General features: G+C 49.7%; 1 protein-coding gene across 2 annotated transcripts in view; it reads left to right on the top strand.

The window, feature by feature from the left end:
* LOC142586000 (PX domain-containing protein kinase-like protein) overlaps window positions 1-12,091 on the top strand; it is an 82,607-nt gene that overhangs the window by 36,763 nt on the left and 33,753 nt on the right. The window lies entirely within an intron of this gene.

The following is a 12,091-nucleotide window of genomic DNA, read 5'->3' as shown; positions in this document are numbered from 1 at the left end:
GAGCCTGCCTGTCAAGTGTTACAACTTGTTGCTGGTGCTCGGTTCAAATAAGAGTGGTGACAATAGCGCCCTTGCACAATGTGTGCACCCAAATGTGGAAGAGCCCCATGACTCAGCGGGACAGTGCATGTAATAAGCTGACAACAGCTCACATTGCTGCACGTGCCGACAATCCATGGGCACCCATACCTCGCACATGTGACCAACATGGGGCAGTGTCTGCACACACTCGGAGCTGTCACATTGAACCCAGTCCAGAGGCATCTTAATGGTGGGATGCCGAGTACTGAACTTGCAGAGCAAGTAAGCTTGTGACATTATGTACAGAGTCCTTATACATTGTGGGGAGCACATGTGCCCATTTCCTCCAGCGTACTCATGTTGTCGTGTTTGCACACTGTGGATATGTGGAGGGATGGCGTAGACACAGGGCAGGCACACTGCGCCCTCTCCCGGTTCTCCCTCGCTCTTGCGACGTGCGCATCCTTCCCCCCCAACCTGTGAGAAAGGGAAAGGTATCCAGCGCACAAGGAAGATCACAAAGGTAAAAAGGCATAAAAGAGCATCACTGGGGGAGACTCGCTCCCTCTGTTGCCCCGACTTGGAACTGGACCACCGACCTAAGGAATACCTTCCATAATCCGTGAGTGGCCTCGTTGCCCGACTATTGTGCGCATTGAGGCAAGTCTGTTTATTACCTACTACAAAGTGGACTTTCCCTATGCAAATGTTGCTTATTACTCACAGCAATAAACATTGTTCGAGTTGACACCGCTGGTTGCCTTATTCACCCAAACCCAATGTAAGTGCAAATACACATGCTACAGGTTGGGGAGTACTACGAAACGACTGTGTGGCTAGGCCCGGAGCTTGCCTTCAGCCCCAGCCTCATGCGGAGCATACCTCCACAACATATTGCAGATATACTGCCACAAGCTTACTTCTCTAAGAACTCAGTCTGGTCAGTGGACCAAGTCCTTAGACCTAGCTACAGAAACAACTGAGGCTTCTACTGCAAGACTTAGTACCTATACTGGAAATTAAAGAAACCACATGGACAAGCATCAGCACCATAAAATATAAATTATGATTAGAAATTTGATAGGTGTGAAGGTCCATTGGTAGGAGTCTGCTGCAAGTAACAGTGACCGCTGCAGTGATGGTATTGAAGGCAAAAGCCAAGGCTTTGGGGCAGCTGGCACAGTTGCTAGACAGGAGTTTCTAGACAAATGTACTTGCTTGTCTTAGGCATCAAAAAGCTGTAAAACTGAGCTTATCTCTGTAGGCACCTTCTAAACCATTCCTAAACTATTTCAGGAGGTGCTGAACTGGAGTGAACTAACATACAATGTGTGGAGGTGGGTTGCTAAGTGACGGTCAGGAAAGGGCGCGACCATAGAGTTTCATATTGGTATAACTAGAGGGAAATCTAGCACTGCGATCATTCAACCATCGTAGGAATGATGGGAAGTACCGGCTACGGATTCGCATTCTGTTGACTGGCGAACTAGTAAACGTTGACGGATTGTAAGCGTTGAAAGAACATGTTTTGACCGTTTAGACCTTGGTTTGTTAAATGTGTTAGGTAGGCGCTGTAGCGTTACGTGCTTTATGAAACTTCAGGATAGGAAAAAGAAGGCACTACTGATACAAGACATAGACAGTTGTACTTCTAGTGGCTTGACAATCAAATTTAATTGAGGGCTTCATTATGCATTGCTCGTTTATGTGCTCATTGAAATGCTTTAGGACTTTGAGAACACAAACTTACCTTTGGTAGGAAAGGTTGCTGCTTCCTGGCTGTAGTCTAGTGTCACAAAATGGTTAAGTGCAAAGCCACGCCATAACGCTTCGGAAGCTGTTCATCAACATAAAATAAAATGAAGCATACTCGTCAGAGGCCTTAAGCATCCCTGCTACCAATGCACCAGATGTGCTTAAAAGTACTTGAAGACGTTCAGCAATCGTGACAGCCGACACAGCCTTTCGAAACAGCGAGAGAGAGTTCGCAAGGGCCTGTCGTCTGCGAGAAAAGTCTTGTGTTCTCAGCGAACAGGCGTCGTAGCAGACGACACTTGTAGCATTCCTCTCAAGGGCGCCACACTTTCTCACAATACAACATCTTTATTTCCGTAGATACTTGATGAGTATTTTTAGATAAGTACATGCACGGTTGTTATTGCTGTTGTAAAAATAAATAAATTATTATTCTTTGGTGCTAAATCGGGAACAGAGTTGTACAACAATGCATACCCTGGTGTGTCCTGATGTTAAACAGAGTAAACCGTGCTTCAATCTCAAAGTCATACAAAGTTTATGTAACGTGTTGTGCATAATATAATACACTGCAGAAATAAAATTAGATTTTACGCGATAATACTTGAGTATAGCTTAGTTTACTGCACCACAAGCAAGTGCCATTAGTCTGAAGATCGAAGTCAATCCATAGCCTGTACTTCTCATCATTCCCATGTAGGTTGAGGCAACGCTCATGAGAGCCCCCGTAGACACTAGCGCCACATTTCCCTCTAGGGTAATTATTTAGAAACTCTATGGGTGCGACGCTCCTCCACTCCGCAACGCACAAAGCGCTACGGCAGGGTTTGTCGACTCTCCGACATGGCGCAGAGAAGGATCCAGAGTCAGATCGCCAACAAACGCAGGTTTATTCACCCCAGATACAGCACAGTGCGACAGTCACGGCACTTACAGGCAAAGGATCACCGCAAGACCGATTGAGTATGCGCGCCCGCTGCGCTAGGGCTAACTGCTAAGCGGTCCACCAAGCGCGAGAACGAGAAGTCGCGGGAGCAAAGGTCCCATGTAGTGAACACATTGCGGGCCTGTGGGCCTCTGCCACGGCAATGAAGCGCTCAGCGGAAGAGAGGTCGGGTGGAGAGGGCGCCCGGGGGCCGCCACTCGAGAGGCCAATCAGGGTGCGTTCCGGTGACACTTGCTCGTGCGGTGATTCAAGCTGGGGAGAGAGAAGCACGGTTTGCACTGGAAATTAGCTCTGGCACGCTAGCCATTTCCGCCATGTTGCCATTACGCCGGCGGTTCCCGGAAATCGAGCTAAGCACAAAGCGCAAGCTGGGGGACGAGGCGCAGGGAGGCACCTCGATCTCCACAAATGTGCAGGGCGGATTAAGTGAACCTCGGAGTTAAAGCAACCTCTTCGGAGAAAATTTTTCCTCATTGCTCATTAGTATGATGAATCGCAAGCTGTTGATTGGCTTTGAAAGTTTACTTTTCCTACTGCCAGTTTGGTTAGCTTGGCATTAATTTAATCTGCAGTAAGAGTGTACGCCGAATATCTTTTTTAACACATGCCGGAGTCCCCAATCAACTTCCTGTTATAGAAGTGATGTCAGCGTGAACGCATAAATTAGGCTCTCTTGACAGGGATGGCGCCGCCATCTGAGAGCGATGAAGCGAAGTACTGCATCATGACACTAATGAGCGCAGACAGTGGGTGCTTCGGTAGTATCATCGTTAGGTGCTTTACTCAGTGCAGAGGAGGCTCCAACGCAATGTAGCCTGGTATAGGCAAAGTGTAGGCTTTCTGCTGATGTGACGATGCACTTTCCACACATGGTTTGTCTTTTGCGTCAGATTAGCCTGTGACGCCTCCTCGCCTATGGAGTGCAGCTTCAACATGCATCAGCAGTGCTTACATGCCACCTACTGTTTCGCTTACAATGGCACCAACTAAGAACACTGTTGTGCTAAGCGGTGCAGAAGGCAACAACATCGACGGGCGAATCTTGCTTTGGTCCTGCGAGAGACACACCAGCGTGAAGCAGAATGCGTTTGCAGCACATGCTGCAAACTCTGCCACTCGCATTCCTGAAGCTGAGTGCGTCGCAACTCACTGGCTTCCCTAGACACTACGAAGTCAGACCAAAATGCTCGTACCTGCACCGCAGTGACTTGGCAGCAGGGCACCGCTTGCCAACAGGATGCCGCATGTCAAGAAAATCTGCAACACAGTTGCCAACCCACAAATTGTGCACCTTTCGCTGCAGCAGACCGTGAGTTCACGAAGAGATTTACTAACAACTCGTTCAGTTTCGCTTGTATGGTTTACGAACGCCTGTGGTTTACGGCGGATGTGCGCAGTGCTCCGGCGCGTGCAATCCAGTGTTTCCGGGGGATGTTTCCCTCTCGCAAGTCATTCGACATTTTTCACTTGTGTGGCAGTTGTCAGAGATTTCTGTGCAGTAGTAGGGTGCTGCTGATGGCTACCTGCAACTTAATTCTTCACGTACAATAAACATGCTACGACTTCTGTGAAGAGACGTTTCACGTTCGTGTTCTACCAATTCCTATGAAAGAGGGATCGACCATATATTATCTCCTCCCTTGGCCAGCGGCTATAGAACTGATGGAAGAAGACATTTCAAAGGCAATGAAAACTCAGTTTAAGCTGCGCGCCTGTGGTATCACGGCCTATGGGCCAACGAAGAAGAGAGCCAATTAGCCATAACCCAACATATGATCTCCTTTATTTTCTGACACCGAAATATATACATGGGGACAACATCGTCACAGTTGTTCACAGGGTTTCCAGACGGGTATCGAGCAGTGACCAAAACTAACGACACAACATATTACGCCCATTAAAACTTTCAGTGGTTTAGTAAGCTGTTAGTAGGTTAGTACTGCAAGGTGCTTTGTACATTAACAATTCGTGCTCATAAGGGAAATATAAGGCAATGAAGAACGGTAACTGGTCAGCAACAAACAAACATAATTTAGTGCAAGTACACTCAGCAGCAACTACAAATTCCATATACAAAACCTATGAGAGCTCCATTCTCTCCCTACAAAAAAAAAATTATCTCTACAAAATGCTCAAAACGACATGCACTTTAGAGGGCACTATGTGCCATGCATTCTATAAATATGGTGTTGTCCAATAAAGGTGTGGGCATTCATTCGTTCAGTCAACTCGGCTCCGAGTCACTTGGGTAGACGCGGCGAGTGTCTGTCAGCACCCTACATCGTACATGGTGTCAGAAGTGGCCGCCGTTCGCCCTCTCTGATAGCGAACAAGCTGAAAGCTGCATTTGCCGAGGTACCTGGACTCCAACAGCCATTGTGCTTCGACTTCGCTGACCTAAGCGCATGGTCTACCTGGATTGAGCAGTTCGAGGACTATGCCTACTCTACAGGATTGCACCAACCCACTGGCGAGGTTTGGGTATGAACGCTTCTTTATTGCATGGGTGTTCAGGCTCGCCACGTGCTGCAGTCTTTCAACTTGTCGGCCGAAGAAGTTCAGTCGTACAGCATTGTCAAAAGCAAGTTCACCTCGTATTTTGTGTACCCACTAAACGAAGTTCACAAGAGTTATCGTTTTCACAAGTGGACACAGCAAGGAGACAAAAGCATCGAAGCTTTTTATTCCGCATTGCAAAACATGGTAAAAAGATGCAACTACGGCTCAGCGTCCATCGAGGACAGACTCGTCCGAGACCGATTTATTTTTGGTTTGTTGGACAGCAGGTTATCAGAACCACTTTGCCGCACTTCCGGCTTGACGCTCGATAAAGCGCTTCTGCATGCATGGCTGCATGAAGATGCTGAACAAGAAAAACATGAACGAGAAAGCCAGTTATCTGTGCCAGTAGCCGTTGATGTAGCGAAACAATGTGCAATGGCGTCCTGCTAAAAGGTAATCGCTTTGGTCATCCTGGCTTTGCTGCAAAAGGATATGCTTGAACTTATCTACGAAGGCCACCAGGAAATTAACCGATGCCGGCTAAGAGCCCAGGATTCCATGTGGTGGCACGGACTTTCACAGCAAATATGCAACAGAGTCACTCGCTGGAGACAGTGTGCAGTCACACAAGCGCAAAGAAGTGAGCGATTGGTGGTAACTTAGACTCCAGAACAACCGTGGCAAGAAGTAGGAATGGACTTGTTTAGTTACAAGCGACACAACTACCTACTAGTAGTTGATTATCGTTCTCGCTACCCTGAAGTCATCTACATGCAATGCACGAACTCTGAGGTGGTCATCAATGGCAGTCAAAAGCATTTTTGCTCATTTTGGCATTCCCACAGTAGTATGAAGCGATAATGGACCGCAATTTACTTCACATGCCTTCACAGCTTTTGCGAAGCGCTATGGCTTCCAACACATCACCTCAAGTTCAAACTACCCGCAGTCAAATGGGGAAGTTGAAAGCATGGTGCATACAATTAAAGAATTGTTTGCGAAAGCACATGATGCTTTTCTGGCTCTTCTGTCGTACAGAGACACTGCAGGCATCACAGGGTTCAGCCCAGTGCAGCTACTGTTGGGTCGCAGCTTGCGAACCAGGCTTCCCAAGACAGTCGACCGCCTGGAACCAAAGTGGCCTGCACCAGACGACGTCAAGTACCAAGACGAAGAGGTGAGCAGGCAGCAGAAGAAAGACTTTGATCGCTGTCATGCCACGACCGTCCATCCTCCACTGCAGCCGGGAGATATGGTGTGGGTTCGAGACATCAAGGATACGGCATGTGTCCTCAGCCCAGCCTCCAAGCCCTGCTCGTACGTCGTGGAAACACCCAATGCGGTGCTTGTGCATAATAGGATGCGTCTAGTGCACTACTCGGACCAAACGATGAGCCAGCTCATAGTGAAAATCACGAGGAGCATGAAGAGTAGACCACATTAACAGACACCACGGCAACAGCAACACCACAAGTCTCCAATGATTGTGCAGTGAGAGTCGCCAGGTTTAGACGTCGAGTCGAGACTCTGAGAAGACTTCACTTGTGAAGTGTTTGGTGTTTCTTGTGTGCATATCTTGGGGGAGGGATGTAGAGGGCGCTACGCGCCGTGCGTTCTGTATATATGGTGTTGTCCAATAAAGGTGTGGTCATTCGTTCGGACAACTCAGCTCCGAGTCACTTGGTAGATGCGTCTAGCATCTGTCAGCACCCTTCATCGTACATAAACTATACAAGAAGAACACAAAAAACTAATATAGTTGCCAGACATAATCACTGTAGCGTTTCGGAGGTTGTCTTGTCCGTGGCAGTTGGACGCGAACAGGACCTGTACCCAGTTGCGGTTCAGGGGGGGTCCGGGTCAGGAGTAGCCGGTCGGCCACAACAGCAGGCTGAGACACACCTGCTTGTGGCTCAGACGTGTCTGGGTCAAGAGTAGCATGGGTGGCCACAGGAGCAGGCAGGGATGCAGCCGGCACTTGAGATGCCTCACAAGCAGCTGGTGGCCCAGAGTTCCTCGGTGATGGGAACCTCGGTGTGCTAGCCTCGTGAGCATTCCAGGTCTCCTCTGGATGCAGAGTACAGAGACCCAAAGGGCTTTGGCAAGCTTGAATGCATTCCAGGTCCTGCCATCATCGAGGCAGAAAGAGGACTGTTCATACTGCTCCAGCACTTTGCAGGAACTGCCAAGCGAGGAGTCTCCCTTGAAGGCAACGGAGTGTTTCCTCACCCGGACGAAGTCACCAACTGCGTTGTTAGTCTTCTTCGCAGCTCGACGAAAATCTGGCCACTCCTTGCTGCTGTCTTGCTTGTGCTTCACTCGACGACGCAACTGATTGAGCTCGGTAGCTGGGTGCTTGAAGAAGGAAGACGACAGGTTTGCGACGACTTCCAGACATGTTCTCGGCAGCCTTCTATACAGCAACAGAGCTGGGGCAACTCCCGTGGTCTCGTGTGGTGTGCACCAGTAGATGCCAAGGTATTCAATGACTGCTGGGTGGAGTGGTCAATGCTCCAGCAAAGCTGTCTGCACGAAGTTCTTGAAAACATGGTTGAATCATTCTACAAGTCCATTCATCTGGGGGTAGTACACCGAAGAGTGCGGGAGGTGAATGCCATTATCCTTCAGGAACTGGTTGAATTCCTGGGAACAAAACTGAGGCCCTTTGTCACACACAGCCTCATCGGGGTAGCCCTTTCGAGAAAATACTGAGAGTAGAAAGATTGTCACTGTGTGCGTCGACACCTCGCTGTAAAATTGTACTTCAAGCCACTTGGAAAAGTAGTATACAAGGGTGATAGTGAACCTGCACTTGTGTGACGCTCTTTCCATGGGACTGACGATGTCAATGCAGACCTTCTGCCATGGACACTCTGGCAGAGGCACAGGTTGCAGCAAAGTTATTGCTGTCTTGGCACTCTTGTCTGCAGCCTGGCAGACTATGCAGTTGTGGATGGCAATTTCCACTTGCTTGTCCATGCCAGGCCACCAAAACCACTTTCATAGTCACGCCTTGGTGCGAACTATCCCAGCCAGGCTTCGTGCGCGGTGGAAATAACCTGTGGGGTCAGTGAAGGAGGAACTACAAGCCATTCCCCACACAAAAGCAGGTCTTTGACCATAGACAGTCTATCGTGCATGGCGAAGAATCGCTGAAGTTCACCTGGGCTGGACTTGTGGGGAGGCCAAGATGATGCGACGGAAGCCTTGACTTGCTCCAAAGTAGCATCTTCACACAGGGACTGCTGGAACAGTTCTTTGGTGAGGCAGAGTGGAGCAATGAGAGACACAACCTCTTCATTGAACGAAGCATCTTCCTGTGAAACAGACAATGGAAGGCGGGACAGTGCATCGGCAACTTGATTCTCTGACCCCTTGTGGTATTTATGAAGAAGAAGAGCACAAGGACAAGGCCAGCCAGATCGTCTGTTCCATGCCTGCAGTGCAACCAGTGGGCCAGCCGGATCACCAGTGCTTAGCACGAGTATGAGCCGATCGGGCAACCAGCTGTTCCTGCTCTGCGTCACCTGCCTTCTTGGTCACGAACAGACGCTACCATCTGAACTGTTCAATACACCCCATTACAATTCGTGGAGGTGTGGGGTATTCAAGAACATCTACACCCTGGAACTCCGGTCTCGGACTCTGCCTCCCGTCATGCCTGACTCTCCCCAGCCAACGTCGCCACCACCCTCCGTTGCCTGCTCTGGCACTGTCCTTTAACACCATCCAGCGGTTTTCAGCGTTACAGATGAGCAGGACGTAAATGACTGGCTGTCTACCTACGAATGGGTGAGCTTGCACAATCAATGGAACGATACCGCCAAGTTAAATGCCGTCATCTTCTACCTTGTGGGAGTGGCTCACCCATGGTTTAAAAATCACAAAGCCAATTTTCAGTCCTGGTATGCGTTCAAGACCAGTTTCGCTAAAGTTTTCAGTCGCCCCGCCGTCTAAAAGTTGCGCGCTAAGGAGCGGCTACGAGAGCAAGCGCAACAATTCGGTGAAACATTCACCTGTTATATCAAAGAGGTTCTCGACCTATGAAAACGTGTGGATGCTTCTATGCCCGAAAATGACAAATTGAAGCACATTTTGAAGGGCATCGCCAATGATATTTTCCAAATGTTGATCGCCAAGAGTCCGCGCACCGTAGCAGAGCTCATAAACTTGTGCCAAAGCTACGACGAGTTGAGGAGGCAGAGCGATTTGACCAGGCGCCCCTCAGTGGCTGACAAGGCCCTCTCTTTCATGACAGTCTTCTCTGATTGCTCCCCCCTCCTCACACAAATCCAAGTTTTCGTGCGGTAGGAAGGTGCATGTCAGCTTTCTCTACTACTCTTCGCTGAGCTACCCCAACAGCAGCCGCTGCCGCAACAGCCTCCTACACAGCTCGCCCCTGCGCTCTGGCGGGTTATTGGAGACCAAGTTGCTGAGGCTCTACCAATGCAGCATCAGCAGCACCCTGTCGCCGCGCCACTTACTTACGCATCTGTCGCCAAGCAGCCTCCTCGTCAATCACTTGTTGCACTACATCCACGGCTGCTACCACCCGTTCACCGGTATAGTTGTGGAGCAGAAGACCAGTGTGCGATGCGAAGGGGGCGTCTTCCTGAGCCTTGAGACAACAGAAGGGAGACTAAAGCTTGGTGGTCCATACGAAGTGTGAAACGCCATGCCCAGAGGCATGTGTGCCAACGCTTGCAGGCCCAGACGCATGCGAGTGCTTCTCATTCACCAACTGCATACTTCCTATCTGCTGGGGAGAGTGTACGAGATGCGAAGGCGACTGTGCATAGCGGGCAGCCATCCATTTGTTGGAGAACGGCACCAAGGCCACAGTCAGAAGCATCTGTGGAGACAACCACTGGAAGAGTGGGATCAAACATCTGAAGTACTTTGCTGAATGACTACAGGAACTTGACCTTTCGAAAACCAGCGTCAACCGCATCACTCTATGTGAAGGGTTTATTCTTGCGGAGCAGAGCGCACATCGGATCCACGACTACAGCAAGGCAGGGAACAAACTTGGCATAGTACTCGGCAAGGCCGAGAAATGAATGCAAACGAGAGGCGTCAGTGGGAATGGGAGTGTTTGGGATAGAATCCACTTTCTTTGGCAGCAGTGAGATGCCTTGGGCAGCGACTCTGTGCCCAAGAAAAACAATTTTTCAATGCAAAAGGTGCACTTGTGATTTAGCTTGAGTTCAACTGCCTTGATGCAGTGCAGAACAGTGGCCAAGTTCAGTAGGTGCTCTTATTCGGTCTTGCCGAACACAATGATATCGTCAGTGTAGAACAGAATGCCGGAGAACCCTTTGAGAATCTGCGACATCAACTGCTGGAAGGCTGCGGGGGCAGATGCCAGCCCAAAGCTTACCCGCTTGAAATGGAACAGTTCGTTGTGAGTCACGAATTCAGTCAAGTCTCAGCTCTCGAGATGCAGCAGTACCTGGCGTGAGGCGGATGCAAGATCCAGCTTGGAGAACGTAGTGGCACCGACGAGGCTGTTCAGGAGCTCTTCAATGTGAGGAAGCGGGAAGCTGTTGGCGATGACTGCTCTGTTAGGTTCTCGGAGCTAAACACAGAGTCGAATGCTGCCGTCCTTCTTCCTTACCCCGACGATGAAGGACACCCATTTCGAGGCATTAACACACTTGATGACATCCAGTTCTTCCAATCAACGGAGCTCTTCCAAAACTTGAGGTCAAAGTTTCAGTGGGAGGCGCCGAAGTTTCGATGCTGCAGGAGGCACCGCGAGTCGGATCTCGATCCAATGGACAAAACCCTTGGCGAGACCAAGGCCTGGGGTGAAGAAGGAGCTGAACTCACTAGACAGGGTCTTCTGAAGAGGTTTGGGTGGTGAAACTTGGCATGGCCCTGAGAGTTGGGCCAAGTCAAGTGTCGCTGGCGTGGTCGATGTCTCAAAGCAATGTAGAGAGGACCCTTCAATGTTAAGGTCTGAGGATTCTTCTGAGGATTAATTCTGAGGATGGATGTGCCTTTCGGCACAAGGTAGAACAGCAGGTAGGCCGTGCGTCCCTTGAACATGACTTCCGTGAAGAAGCAACCATGTACAGAAATGGAGCACTTAGAATAATTGAGAAGCTTCACTTGTAGAACAGAAAGAAGTGACTCGTCAACAAAATACTGCTGGAGTAGGTTCTCTTCCAGGATAGAAACAGACGATCCAGAGTCGACAAGAAAATGCCAGCTCAAGCAGGACCGACCACGATAAGAATGCTTAAACATGGATTTCATGTACAGCAACGGTGCAATGACGCTACTGCTTGTTACAGACTGAGTGGTGGGGCCCAAGGTGACCGCAGTGAAAACACCACTGACCTTGTGCTGACCTTGCACTGACAGGAGGATGACGAGGGCCGTTGCTGGCGGGAACTGCAACGAAAACAGTGCGGTGACGCCTTGTTTGAGTCGCGACAGCGCTTGGGGGAAGTAGACCGACGGGGAGACGAGTGCGGCTGCGTTGTATCCCCTGAACGCCGAAAACCTCGTGAAATTACCTGCTGAACTACCCAGGTGCAAGCTCGTGAACTTGCTGAGCAGCCTGCTCCAGTTGCTGTGCCAAAAGCATGGCACGTGAAAAGGAGTGCGATGAATCTTCTAGAAGCAACAGTTCATGCAGGAGTTGTGACATGATGCCTTCTAAGAACTGATCGCAAAGGGATTCGTCAAGGGCAATGAAAGAACATGAAGCAGCAACCTCTCGTAAAGCGGCGACATGCTCTTGTATGTCCTCGCCTGGTTGCTGAAGACGGCGGCAGAAACAATGGCGTTCTATGACAACGTTGCTTGGTGAGGCAAAATGCTGCATTAACGCAGTGACAGCTTGGTCATAGGGTGATG

Source organism: Dermacentor variabilis, chromosome 6 (genome assembly GCF_050947875.1).
Source record: "Dermacentor variabilis isolate Ectoservices chromosome 6, ASM5094787v1, whole genome shotgun sequence".
NCBI classification, from domain to species: domain Eukaryota; kingdom Metazoa; phylum Arthropoda; class Arachnida; order Ixodida; family Ixodidae; genus Dermacentor; species Dermacentor variabilis.
Note: the sequence above shows the minus strand (reverse complement) of the source record. Positions and strands in the feature narration are given on the sequence as shown.